The sequence below is a fragment of the Onychomys torridus genome, chromosome 10 (assembly GCF_903995425.1).
Source record: "Onychomys torridus chromosome 10, mOncTor1.1, whole genome shotgun sequence".
Taxonomy (NCBI): domain Eukaryota; kingdom Metazoa; phylum Chordata; class Mammalia; order Rodentia; family Cricetidae; genus Onychomys; species Onychomys torridus.
Window position 1 is genome coordinate 49,939,058 of NC_050452.1, and position 15,641 is coordinate 49,954,698.

The 15,641-nt window shown below is 33.6% G+C and overlaps 1 pseudogene; it reads left to right on the top strand.

The window, feature by feature from the left end:
- Window positions 1–1,815: 1,815 nt before the first annotated feature.
- LOC118591889 overlaps window positions 1,816–15,641 on the top strand; it is a 179,397-nt pseudogene continuing 165,571 nt past the window's right edge.

Here is a 15,641-nt window from a genome sequence, read left to right on the forward strand (position 1 = left end):
CAGATGACTCATGGCAATGGACACTTGCAAGTTACAAAGATAAATACACTAATGTTTAAACTGCATGACTCAAAGGTCCACAGTACAGACAGATTCCATGACAAAATTCTTTTCTTCTTCTTTTTTTCTTTTTTTTTTTACTTTTTGTTTTTGTCTTTGGTTTGGTTTTCAGTTTTTCTTTTAAATTTGGTTATGATTTGTGGGGAGGTTTCAAGGGCAGAAGGCAGATTCAAGGAGAGAGGAAGATAAGCAGGACTGGGATGTATGATGTGAAATCCACAAAGAATAAATAAAAGTTAACAAATATATTTTTAAGAAAAATTCATATTTAATATTTCAGAAAAATATTTATTGGAAAACATTGTACATTTACATAATATATTTTAAAACTTTTATTTTGATATTATAACCATACATTTTTAGATTGTAAAATAATTACATTTCTCCCTTCAATATCTTTTTTCAAAACCCTTTTATATACTCCTCTCCATTCTGTGTGCGTGCAGATAAATAGATAGATGATACATAGATAGATAGATAGATAGATAGATAGATAGATAGATAGATAGATGGGGGGCTAGGTCTCTGAGATAAGTTGAGAGCCATACACATCTATGGGTATAAACACAAACATTTTGAAGTCAGTTTGAAATCATGGCTTATGATTTCCTCAGTCATGGGCTTTTGACTAATCTAACCATTTCAGGTCTGACATTCATTCCATGCCTCATATTCAGTCAGAAAGCAGCTGGTTATCTTGAAAATCACCTTTGTTACTATTGTCCCAGTGATTACTGATTTTTTTTTTTTTTTTTTTTTTTTTGAGACAAGGTTTCTCTGTGTAGCTTTTGTGCCTTTCCTTGATCTCGCTCTGTAGACCAGGCTGGCCTCGAACTCACAAAGATCTGCCTGCCTCTGCCTCCCAGTGCTGGGGTTGGATTAAAGGCGTGGGCCACCACGCCCCTGCTTACTGAAATATTTTAACCATGGAAGCTGCCTGCATAGCACTTTCAGACATTATGAAAGCTTGTTTTATTTTTGTTTGTTTGTTTGTTTTTTTGCCAGAGCAAGTGCTCTACCATTGTCCTAAATCCCCAACCTAGACAGCAGGAAGAGTTTACTGCTCAATTGAAGTTAATTTCTTTATGCTTTCCCTCCAATGGAGAGATATTTTCAGTAATATAGTCTGACCATCATCTAGTTATGGTTGGACAAACAAGCGCAGTGGCCATACCTTGTGTGGTTCTGGGTGTCTCTGAGACCTCCTTGACAAACACTTTACTGAGAAGTATTCTTGGCCTGTACTGAGATTTTTATCTAATAACTAATGTCTTCTGGTAGAAGCATTCCTCATCTATGCAATGTGTTTCTGTTCAAACTCTTTTCATATATTTGTATTTAATCATATTTAAATAGAATGAAGTTGATTTCTGTAAGGCTTCTTCATATGTTCTTAGTTTGACTTAGCCCAACAACCTGTAACTGCTCCTCTTGCTAACCTCTTCAGCTTCATTTCAGGTTTACCAAAGCTAATTTCCTTCATTGTCCTTTCATGTTGCCTGTGTGCTACTATCCCCTATAAATTAAAATCTATTTTTTTTTTGAAACAGGGTTTCTCTGTGTAGCTTTGTGCCTTTCCTAGAACTCACTTGGTAGTCCAGACTGGCCTCGAACTCACAGAGATCTGCCTGGACCTGCCTCCCAAGTGCTGAGATTACAAGCATGTGCCACCACCGCCCGGCGTCTTAAAATCTCTTTCTAGCTCTCACTTGCTCTCTTTCTGCTGCCATCTTGGTTCCTTGTTCTTCGCACAAAATGTCTGGTGAAACCACAGAGACTGTCCCTGCTACAGAGAAGGAGGTGCCACAGACTCAGGATGAGTCAGTGTTGGGAACAGAATCTGACAGTGATGAATCAGTACCAGAGCTCAAGGAACAAGACTCCACACAGACAACCACACAAGTTCAGCTGGAGGCGGCCGCTGAAATGAATGAAGAACCAGTCAGGAAAGCCAAGCAGAGTTGGAGTGAAAAGAAAGCAAAGGAAGGCTATATCCAAACTGGATCTTCAACAGGTTACAGGGATTACTAGAGTCGCTGTCCCAAAATCTAAAAATATCCCCTTTGTCATCACAAAACCAGATGTCTCCAAGAGCCCAGCTTCAGACACCCACATAGTTTTTGGAGAAGCCAAGATTGAAGATTTGTCTCAGTAAGCACAGTTAGTTGCTGCTTAGAAATTCAAAGTTCATGGTGAAGCTGTTTCAAACATTCAAGAAAATACTCAGACTTCAACCATAAAAGAGGAGAGTGAGGAGGAAGAGGTTGATGAAATAGGTGTGGAGGTTAAGGACATAGAATTGGTCATGTCACAAGCAAAGGTATCAAGAGAAAAGGCAGTCTGAGCCCTGAATAACAATAATGATACTGTAAATGCTAATATGGAATTAACAATGTACCTATTTGACAGCAAGGACACTTCCCTTCTCCTCCCCTCCCCCCCTGTTTTTCTGTGTTTAGAAAGTGGTATTACAGCTTGGTTTGACATTTGTACTGTTTCTATAACTAATAAAGTTATGGCTTCTTGTTGGATTAAAAAAACTTTTTATACTCATGAACTCCAGATATTTATTCACCTGGTAGATATTTAAAAGTGAATTAAATGGTATTAATTTTTTAGTAATTGCTTATTATTATACAAATAATTCATAGTATAATTAATTTATCAGAAAATCATGGAATGAAAATCACACATTCCATGAAATGAATGTGGCATGCATTTTTTTCATATAACTACTAATAACTAAAGCATGTGCTATATTGAAGTACATTCATAGGGACTGTTTTATTAGGTAATATAATTATATGATTTTAGTAATGGTCCTAGTTCTTTATGTGGTCATAATGGCTATTAAGTTACTTACAGGTGAGCATTTGCTGATGAATCCAAAGCAGCAATGTTCAACTTCTTACCATCCATCCATGTAGTATCAGGAGTAAGAGGATGAGCTAGATTGTAACATGCACTTCTTTCTCAAGGCAATATGAACTATATAATGTAGATGACCTTGAAATCAGGAGTGAATAGAATACTTACGACTATAAGATTATAAGTATTTTATAAAATTATAATGTCTTTAAAATATAGAGTGCTTTTTTACCTTCTGGCAAGATTTCTAAGTGGCCTGATAAAAGCTATATAATACTTTGGTGATGGTGGTAGGGTTCTGGGTAAATGGATAGAATTCATGAAATGCTTTAGATAACTTAAAAAAAAGGAATTTTAAAAGTAATGAGGAAGTATTATTTATTTACTTAGGAGTATATTTACTGAATGAAGAACTCATGCTTTTAACTAAGAAACTGCTGTGTCTACTTAAGAAAATGTACTCACTATGTAGATTCAATTGTTAACAAAACAAACCAGACAAATACATCTTGTGCTTCAATGATTTTTCTAAGTGATCTGTTCAAATCGACCATGGATCTGAGTGAAAGAGGGAATGAATACAAGCTAAAAATGAAATTAAAACATGGATTTTGACAAGAATTCAGGTGCACATTAACAATTTCATAAAATATTTCTATAGTATTTTCTGAAATAGTTTCTTAATTGTTTATCATCTTAGACATAAATGAGATTTATTTTATTATTTTTCTGTAATATGTTATGATACTTAAAAACTACAACATACTCCTACATTCAGTCCACAACCTTGTTAATGTTTTATAAGGTTGGCTTTTACAATGTTGATTATTACTCATTGGTTAAGAATACCACAGTAGTATAAGACAACACTGTTCCTGAATGAACAGAATTTGAAATAGATTCAAGAAATTTAAATATAAGCCTGTGATAGATAAAATAGGTTAATGTGTAGCTAACATGTTTAGTCTTGTGGCTTGTACAATGTTGCCAGATTTGGCACAGCAAAACACAGAATGTCAACTTAAATTTTAATTTCAGATGAATAATGGAAGCTTATATAGATGAATGACATGTATTTATTCTAATAAAATAGTCTTTGTTTATTTTAACATTCAAATACCTAACCACCATTAAGGTTGTTTGCTAACACTCAGCACACAGCTACTATAACATGATATAGAAAACAGTATTCCTAAAAAATATTTTTTTTCAGAAAAATATTAAAGTTAAATTTTAGTGCAACTAATATTAATTCATTAAAGTTATTGTAAAAGTAGCATTACTAATTACAAGTCAGAGTGTTTAATTAGCATTAAAAACAAATATTTGTATGTATTTATTTCCTTTTCAAAATTTACTTTTGTTCTTATTAGACAACGAGACTATTAACTTCTATAGAAGACACTTTATTTAAATATGGTTTAATATCACAAAGATAAAATATGTTGGTAATTACTTGTTTGTTTTAATGAATAAAACAATATTATGTATCTACATTGATTCTTGCATTACAAATTTAAATCTCTATAGTCCAAGATATAAGTCTTGTCAACACATAAATGTTTTCTAACAGTTATGTATTTATTCAACAATATATTAATAAAACATTTTAGAGAGTCTATGAATACTTTTTAATCTTTCCTTCTCCTAAATATTAAGCGGATATTGCTTTATCTTTCAGCTTCAAGATTAAATTGATAACTTTGATATTACATCCATTTACATTTGCAAACTTGATAAAAGTATTGCTGTAAAATTTTTTCTCTACTTTTTTTTTTATTTGTGAAAGTCTCCACCTAAGTACATGAAATAAGAGGCAGCTTTCTGTTTTTCATTCTTAAGTTTAAATTAATGGAATTCATTTTCCACAGAAATAAAGGTCAATGAACTGTAATAAAAATGCATCCATGTACTTGTGCTCACTTTGGTGTATAGCATTGTTAGGGACAAGAGTATCAAAACAAGATTGCCTGGGTTTAGTTCATAAGATGCCATTTACTAGAAGAACTAATCTGGACAGATTATGTATGTGCATATGCTGCCATTATTTCATCCGGAAACTGGAAATATTAATAATTGTACTTAATATGTTCATGATACATCTTTTTTATAAATATTTAAATTTTTATTTAAGAAATTTTCATTCACTTTACATACCAACCACAGATCTCCTCTGCTAATATTTTTAATTATTTTATTTTACATAGGAACTCCTGTTCCCCTTTTCCTTCCCCCCCCTCCCCTCAATCCCACCCCCATTTACTCCTAACAGGGGGCAAGGCCTTCTTTGGGTAGTTAATCCTGGTTGGGGTGTTATGCCCATGTCATAACCCCCCAGAGACCATCAAGGAGCTGATTTCTGATGCAAACACATAAGGGTCATTTTATTGTCAGGTTTGAACCTGGACTGTCATTCAGCAGATGGAGGGAAAAGCAATGGCAGTGGCAGGCTCAGGGGTAGGAGGGTTTTTAAAGGAAAAAAAAAAAATGTCAAGCCAGGAATTTCATGCCTTGACATTTTTGGATGTGTGTAGAAGGGATATGAGGAAAGCTGATTTTTTGAAACTATTGGTCTAGACTTTCAGCAGGAAACCACACTTGAAACTTGGGTTAGACTTTTGGTGTGAATCCACAACCTGCTGACAGGATATCTGGATATCTGCAAAGAGCCATACCACCATGGTATATATTAAATAGTGTATTCTAAAGTATATTCATACAATTTAAAAACTAATTTTAATCCACTGATGTAAACCCTCTAGTTTGGCTCCTGTTATTAAGTTTAAAAAGTGAGATTCAGCTTCTATATTTATTTTTTTTCTGAAACTAGGAAGTATATACATATATACTTACCTTTCTACAATACATGAGTTGACAAAGCACTCAAGTTAATCATAACTTTAAACTGCTACTGAATTCTACTACATCCTGCCTTGTAGCTGAACCTTGTTCCATAAAAACTAAGAGCTTTCCATTTCTAAAAAATTAAATTAAAATAAAATAAAAAACTTGATAGGAATAAACCTAGTCAAGAGATGTAATTGTTTTGGGTCTGAATCCACATTTTACATTGACATACATTTTAGATATTGAGAGGGGAATGGTTTCAAAATTAAACTTCATATTGTAACATAAAATGATGTTAGATAGTGTACTTTTGTGAAATTAGAAGAGTATCATATTTCTTTTTAAAATTTTTAATTGAAAATAATTCTTCTCTCAAACAATGATTCTTATCCCCAGTTTCCCTTCCCTCCACTACTTCAAGCTCCCCCATATCTTCCCACTTCCCATATCCACTCCCCCTAAGTTTACTCTTCAGAAAAAGCAGGACTCAAGAGCCCACAATGAACCACAACAAAATAAAATATAAGACAAGGATAAATCCTCTTATCTAGGCTGGACAAGGCAACCCAATAGGAGGTAAAGAGTCTCAAGACTGCTGCCCCCTCTATTAGGAGTCCTATACAAACATCAATCAAACAGCCATAACATACATTCAGGGGACCTAGCTCAGACCCACACCAGCCATTTCCTCCCAATCTCTGAGGGGAGGGACTCTATGGAGTCCAATCTAGACACACTCTCTCTGCCTAACAACTGGTTGCAGATCTCTGTACCAGCTCCCATTTATTGCCAGAAAAAGGCTCTCAGATGATGATTGGACACAGCACTGATCTATAGGTATAGCAGAATATTTTAGGAATAGGAATAATTTTTTGTTGTTTTGGTTTTTGACAGTCATGTTTGGTTCAACTTTATGTCTCTAAGCTAACTAGGCTCTTGTACCTGGTCATCCAGGCAGTGTAGAGTATCGGCTCCCTTTAGGAGCATGGACACCAAGTTAATTAAAATATTTTTTGGCCTCTCCCACATATTCTATGTCACCATTTCCCCAGCACATCTTGCAGGCAGAACAGAATCTAGGTGGATGGCTTTGTGGCTGGGTTGATGCCCAGGTTTATCTTTACATAGCCTTCAGAATACCTTTTCCTGCCAAAGAAACTTGGATGCAGGAATGAAACCTCCAAGCACACATGAGCTTGATTTCTCATACAATGAGCTGTGTGGAAGTTGTCCTTGATGACGAGGCTCCACTGACAGTTTCCAGATAGATTCCTTCTGTCCTAGTATCCAAATCCACAGCTGATAGAGTTATGATGTTCAAAAATATATAAATAACTAAAAAAAAAAAAAACTAGATATCAAAGAATCAAATAATCCTATTAAAATGCATTACAGATCTAAACAGAGAATTCTCAATAGAGGAATATCAAATGGCTGAGAAACACTTAAAGAAATATTTAACATCTTTAGCCATTGGGAAAAATACAAATCAAATAGACTCTGAAATTCCATTTAACACCCATAAGGATGGCTGAGATCAAAAACCAAGTGACAGCTCATGCTGGCAAGGATATGGAGCAAGGGGAACACTCCTCCATTGCTGGTAGGAGTGCAAACTTATACAGCCACTTTGGAAATCAATATCATATTTGTTCAGTCACATCAAAATTATAACAACATAGGTTCAAATTACATGACATCCAAATACCATTATACCATCATTTTAAAACTCTTGATGTTTTGAAGTTGTTTATACTTTGTGTTTGTGTCACTTTGTGTGTTTTATAGAACATGTTAAGAAAGCAGATTCTTTATGATATTTCTTTATTTTATTTAATATTTATGTATTTAATTATTATGGTGATGCATATGTTCCTTAATATATCTTGCACTGTGCACATGCAGGAGGCTACAGAGGTAAAAAGAGTGCATCAGATCTTCTGGAACTGGTGCTACAGACAGCTGTCATTTTGGTCCTAGGAAACAACTCCAGGCTTCTGCAAGAAGGAATAATGTTCTGAACCACTGAGCAAATTATCAAGCCCCAAAAGAAATATTCTTAAATCTAAGTGACAAGGTAAAAAACATCTTTGTTACTTTTATATCAACATTAACATATTGAAACATATGTCATGTATTTACTAAATATATCTTATCTGGTTTTATTGCTATTTTTGTCATTGTTATTTTGATTTCCTTTCAAAATATTGTATATTTAAGTATACTGCAAATCTCTTCAGGCCTGTAAATAATAAAAACATAATTAACATTGGATAGTGTTACAAATAGCCAGTGTCCGGCACAAATAAAAAAAAAATGTGACATACTAATATACTACTGATATTACATTTATTTCAATGAATGTTAGATATCATAAATACATTAAAAATAAATCACCAGGTGGAATCAAGCTTGAATACTTCTCCAAAGGTCTCATTACTTATCCCATTCCTCTTGACATCAGTCTTCCTACATTTTAAAAAATCTATCCAAGTAACTTCAATAACCACAAATCATCCATAGAGTCTATATCTATTTTATGACATAAACCTACTTACTTTATTCTTGAACATAACCATACTTGGTTTTTCCATCTGTCCCTCTGCACCTGTCATCAGAAGACATTTCAGATTCTTTGATCATTATCATCTTCTTTACAACTGATTGTAATTTATCATAGGAGGACAGTATTTTCTTCAGTCTTCTTAAATGGATATATATTTTAAATCATAATAATTGTACACTTTAGCACCCTTCACACAATGTGTTAAGGTCTCTTGTCCACTTTGTGGCTTACTTTTGCCATCTTTTCAAATCATTTAAGCTATCACTTGGTTTTCTCTAGGTTCAGTGATACTTATCTTCTTAAGATTCTGCCCAGTCTATCAGCTGGAGATAGTTTCTGGCTTAGAGATAGGGTCTTGATGTTTTAGCAGTTTCTGGCTTAGAGATGGGGTCTTGACGTTTTAGGCCTTGAATAAGTGTTGGAAGTCTGGAAGGAACTGGGGGAATGGAAGATTCCATTGTATGAAAGATAAATTTTTCAACTTAAATTTTTGAAAACTAAAAACGATTATTTTAAAGAAGGATTCTATCCAGGCTGCCAAGTCATTTTTTCCATATTTATTGATCAGTTGCTGAAATCTTTATCATCATCATTTTAGGGACTGAAAATTTTAAAACTCTTTTATGCCATTATATAATACATTTAGTAATGAGTTTTTCTCAGTTCCTAGGTATTTCCTATATTTTTTTTCAGTTTCTTCCACATCATAAATAAGAACTAGGTGTGTCTAGTAAGCCCACCATGTTCTTTTCTACCACTTAGGAAAATACTATCTCTCCTAGTTTTCTACATCATTGTTTTGTAGAATCATAATCTTAGAAGCATTTTTACCAGCTTATATTCTCTACACTTCTTCCAAACATAAAGTTTTTCACTGTGGCTCTTACTTTCTTGGTTTCTATATACATAGAAATTATTTCAGAAGAAAAGATTGAACAAACCCATACATCCACATTGTTGAAGTTACTGGATGAGAAGCATGGTTTTCATGGACTACTTTAAGTTTAAATTTAAAACAATCAATCTACTTTAGGAAATTCTCTTTGGTGTAACATTTTATCTCCGTTAAATTAGTTACATTTTATTCTCCCATATGTGCATTGTACTTTTACATTTCCTCTGCCACATTTTCTTCTATTTTCATTTGTAATGAAGGTCCCAAAAACACATTATAAAATGTGATCCAAAAATTCTGTAGTCTCTTATTTTTGGCACTTTGATCAGTTGTGGGTCTTTATGTTAAATACAAATTCTTCCAAATAGAAGATTCTCTGATGAGAGTTAAAATATTAATTAATCTATGAATATAACAATGTGTCATTAAAAATTTATTACTTTATCCATTTGGCCAAATAAGAGCAAACTTCTTCTAGGGTCTCTGACCTGTCTTTAGGCTCATGTTGCAATAATGATACCAGATATACATTTAATCTCATGGGATGGTACCACTGTGGAAGACAAGGTGGGAAGAGAATGGAAAGTTGATTGATAATTATGAAGAAATGGACATAGCAGGACACCTGTATACATGGACTCACAGGGAATATAACAGCATACACAAAACTGTGCAAGCCTAAGGTAGACAAAATCCCACTATGGAGAGCGGAGCTTCTGAGGGAGTAAGACTCTGTTTTCTCTAAGAGTCTAAATTTGTAGTCCTTAACAAGCCAATCACATCCCAGTGGAAGACTGAAAACTCAAGGTTTGGGTGGCAACATAAATTGGCCTGGAGGTGAGAAAATGCACAAAGTTAGGTGTCTGGGAAATGAGGTGTTAATCATGGAAAATTTTGGAAAGGAAGGGCAAGTATAATCCTAGTATACTATATAAAACTGTCAAAAAATTTTTTCATTTTTAAAAGTATCATTTATTTTATCTAATAGAATATAAGCTTTATTACTCTGTCATCACCAACATTCCAGCCACATTCAGACTCATTGAATACTCCTCATTTGTTTGAGACAATGTCTCAGGGAGCATAGTTTGGCCTCAAGGTAGACATAGAAGAGAGTCTGGCTTTTAATATGACTCTCTCGCCTCAACCTTTTAAGTGCTAAGATGACACACATGTAAGGCAAACCTGGATTTGCCTCACATAGTTCATTGAACTTTACTTTGTTAGAATGTTTCCTTCCAATGTTTATCAAAGGACGTTTCTTCCATATTTTTCTTGCAATTCACCCTCCTTATATTGCTCATAAGCCACACCCCGAAAGTAGATGCCTACCTTTCTCTTTTCCTTCTGTCTTTTCCTTTTCCACTTATTTCACACACACAATATAACATTTCACATGATAAAGTGCTGAGACATTCTCTTCTGCCAATGACATTTTAAGATACTTAATCCAATTTCCAGCATACCCTTTAGAATCCTCATCAAGGGCACCTGGAGCATGCTGTATGCCAAAATCAATGGAAGTTGCTTTGTCTTGATTTTTGATTCCTTCTCAGCAGTGTTGACTGCATTTGATCACCTCTAAATATCCCTGGTATTTTTCACTCAGTGCTACTCTGTATTTTCTAACAGTCCTGTTTTCTCAGTATTCTTGAAATTCTGGACTATTCTTGAATAAACCTCTGGAGCCTGTCTGTTTGATACTTCCACATTTAATTTGCTTCTTTACAATAGGTCACTTCATCTACCATTAACAATAATTATGCAGCTTCCTAATTCCTCCTTGAAATCCAACTTTATGAAATTTACTGCATATTGTACTTACACTAAGATATTACTAACTAATGTTTTATTGAGTTATATTTTTTAAAAGAGAATATTGAATGCACTACAGGTTTATTTATTGTTTGAGTAGTTAGAATGCCTACTTGTAGATTATTACCAATCATATATAATTGCATTTTATTGGTCCCTTTGCCCATGCCTTGACGTCCCAGGTATCTCATTCATATTAGATTATAAAGGAGTTTTTTTGATACTCTAGAATAAATTTACAAATACACCATGCCTTATTGACACTATTTAGAGTTGTCCTTGGGATTTCTTATCCAGTTGACTTAGCTCATATAAAATCAGATTCTTTGTAATTATCACATGAAACGTGTGCATCTGTGCCTCTGTAGTTATTTAATAACCACTGAGTTCTGGTAGCACCTTGCCCACCACTGTAAAATTTATAAATTTTGTTATCCCATGTTTGGTTTCAGTGATGTTATCAATACTGTATGCTATGTTACACATCTTACCAGAGAACAAAGTGTGAATAATGGTACCATTATAAACAACAATCTAGGAAGTGTATGATTGCTCTTGTAAACAACTTTTTTGTGAAATCATAAGGAACTGACTTTAAAATTACATATCACTCATATAGAATGTCACCTAAATTCATCCACATGCTTGTAACCCTATTAATGTGAAGAGAAGAGACATGAGAATTTCTGAGGCTGACTGTCTAATAGCTTAACTCCAGTTTCAGTGAGAGATCCTTTCTTAAAGGTCCAAGGTACAGATTAACAGAGTAGAGAATTCAATGTCTTGTGACATCTTCAAATAATCTGTTTACCACATGCATATATAGCACACACACAGTCACACAAACATACATACATAAATATAAGAAAATTTTCTTTAAAATGTTGTTAAGAATGTCTTCTAACATAACATAGACTATAATACACATTCACATTGTTCCATGCCACCAATTGTTACTTTAAGTATACATGTATTGTATTTAACATACTGATATTAGTATACCTTTTGCTTAAATACAAATATTAATTTCTGTTACCTACAAATACAAATATGATAGAATTTTGTGTATTACATCTGAAAATCTTTTATATACCCAAATTGTGAAGAAGAAAATGATTATAATTCATGTATACTGAATGCTTTTTCAAGACCCTTATATTGCATGAAAAATTTATTGCCCATGCATATCTAACTGTGCCATTCATGAAGAATTTTTTTTTAAATCCTCTTCTATTATGATTCTTTTTCACAGAATATCTTAAAGCAGTGGTGAAAATAATCCTTAGGAACAGCAAAAGCTATAACTAATAAGATTAAAGTAATATGTGTTTTTGTATATGATGCTTTAATAAAATATTGTATTATCATGCAAGCAAGAATTTTAATACTCAAATAATTTTATTTCACTAAGGTCTTCTAGTACACTCACAAGATGTATGCAGCTATCTGATGGAAAACTATGTTAATGCTATCACACAGAGAATTTCACACATCATAGTGGTTTAAAACAGGTCATTTTATCATCATGCAAACAACTAATTTAGACAACATACATAATTGAGAGAAGTTTCTGCCACTGCCACTGTTCTGTATCTCACATGATCAGCTTTCCAAGGACTATAGCCATTTAATGGTGACTAGGGGTATCTTGTGGCCACCATCTTCTTCCCATAGGATTTCCACAATATCAAATAGAAAAGAAATCTCAGTGTACAGACAAGAATACTTCAGAAATAGAAAAGAATGTGAATGACGCTACTAAAGCCGCACACTCTCTGTGCCTGTGTTTCTGATATGTGTCTGCAAATGGTTGTTAGTAAGTATTTTCTTCTATAATGGAGATTTTTAGATTACGTTTTTGTTTTTAAGTTAAAGTGTAATTACATCATTCTCAATGATGACCCACCTACAAGAAACACTGGCGCAATAGTGGCACACAATAACCAACCAAGATCTAACTTGATTTAAGTCTCATTCAAGGAGACCAGAGCCAACAATGTGGGGTGGCCAAGAACAAGTGATCAGATAGCACTAGGACATAGAAGAAACCAAAATACTACTGTTCCAATAAAGGAATATAGAAATAAAATAACTCTTAGGAACATTCTGCTACACTCTTAGATCGCTGCCTTTCTCAGCCTCCATCAGAGAAGCTTCCTCCTGCAGTACATGAGAACAAACATAGACTCCCACAGCCAGACAATGTGCAGAGAGTGAGAGGCCATGGAACACTCAGCCCTAGATGGGATGTCCCCAGCAAATCCATCCCCTTGGGACTCAGGAAACTCTGGAGAAGAGGAGGCAGAAGCGGTGTAAGACTCTGAGTGGGTGAATGGCAGCAAGGGAACAAGGCTTTCTAAACACAGCAGGATTGCTAACACATACAAAGTCACAGAGGCTTTGGTGGCATCCCACTAAGGGACTGCAGGGTATGCATTAGGTGGGATCCTATAGCTGGGAGAAGATGAGGACACAAGCCCTCATCTCTAATCCAGATGTTATTTCCAACCCATAAACAACTGTAAATGAAATATTAGTTTTCTTCAAGGGTGTCTCACTGGAAAACAAACGACTCAGAAGGGAGACGGACAGCATCCAGAAGATGGCCAACACAATATTAGCTCAAAGGCGTCTTTGTAGCTTCTATGTCTCCTAATGTTGTGTCGGGCATTTTCATATTGGTTTCCTTATGAATCTTTTGCAAATATATTGTGGCTTCTGGTTTGGGGATTTTAAGGGAATCCTGTGTGATAGAAAAGGTTTTTCTGCCTCTATATAAGTTTATTGTGACTTTCTTGGAATTGCTTTCTTTCCATTTGTTTAGTGTTATTCAAATTTACTTTCCATTATATTTCTTTTATTATTATTCCTGAGATGACTGGTTGTTTTCCAACTAGAGGAAGAAAGGATCTGGAAGGAAGGTAAGGTGGGAAGGAACTAGGAGGATTTGGAGGAGTAGAAACCATAATCAGAATGTATTACAAATATAGTATGAAAAAGTAGAATGAAATATGGTGTGAAATATAGACTATATGAAATATAGTATGGAAAAATATATTTCTAATAAAAGAAAAATTGCAGTATAATTACAGCATTCTTCTCTTCCCTTTAGCGTTTCTCTTATATAGATGATTTCAGGGCTTACCACTTTGTAATGGATAACCAAATAACCAAAGAAACGGCTCAACCATGGTAAAGATTATTTTTCTCACTCTACTCTCTGGCAAATATAGTCATATTGGCTGAATTTTCTTCCTAATCCAGAACATAGTATAAAAGATTCCTAGTTTACTTTTCTTGGAGAATTCTTGTGAATAAGCTCTTTTTAAAGCTTTTATTTTTATTTTTTTGTGGATTTCACATTATGCATTATGATCCCACTTAATCTCCCCAATCCCTGGCATCTGCCGTCCACCCCTCCACCCTTGCAACCACCCATATAAGACAAAACCAAATTTAAAGGAGAAGCCAAGCTCATAAACATTTAACAACAATTTTAAAGTAAACCAAGAGATTAAAGAGAACAGGTAATTTCTTTCTTGAACCATGATGAATTATGTTTTATGTTAAAAATGAAAATTTGAGGAAATTCTTAATTTTAATTATAAAACATAGCTCATTGTGTATTTAGCAAAAAACATTTGCCAGATATTTTCTATTTTTAATAATCTGTGATTACATACTTATTAAATATTCACATAAGTTAATCCCTTCCTGTGTATAAAATAAGCTAGACTGCTTTAAAGGAGAATAGTACCTCAGTCATTGTGTCCTCTTCAGTCACTCATCTCATAAATAGAGTTACAACTTGCTCATGCAAAAAATGCACTATTATAACCGTGCTTTCACATTGAAAATAAAAAAGTAAAAATCTTATTTTTCCCGAAATATTGAAATGAGTCTATTTGTAGTTTAGCTTAAAAAAAAAAAGACAGCCAAGAAGGAAAATACATGCTTTAATTTTGCAACTCAAAATTATTAAAACAATTTCATGACAGTCTTAGAGAAAAGCTCTAACTTTTATAAATTGCTATTATAATATACAATTAGAATATTTGTGTATGATATTAAAATAACATTTTTACTTTGTTTCTAAAAACTCTAAGTATAAAGGTTGAAAATTGAATATCTAATGAGGGTGAAATTTCACAAAACATTTTCCATACTTTTAAAAATACAAGAAATTGCTTGGTAATCTACATTTGCTTTTCTATTATCTACTAAAATGTGATGAGGGTCGTCTTTCAGATCATATACTCAAAGCTTTAATTTATTGCTTCATTTTTCTTTTATTTCAAGAAATAAAATAATTCCTGGACTTGATTAAACTTGGGTATTTAAATAAACAATCCCATAAATCCCCAACCATGGAATATCAATTACTTGTTAATGTGAGATACATTTATCTTGATTATGAGAAAATTTTATCTCCCTCATCTCTTCTAACAGAGATTTTAACATGTATCTCATTGATAATATAAGGACTGACCTAGAACATTCCCTTTTATTAGTTATCTTTGAAACCAGGTATTTTAACATATTTGCACATCTAAGTACTGTGTTCTTAATCTAAGCATAAATTTAAACAAG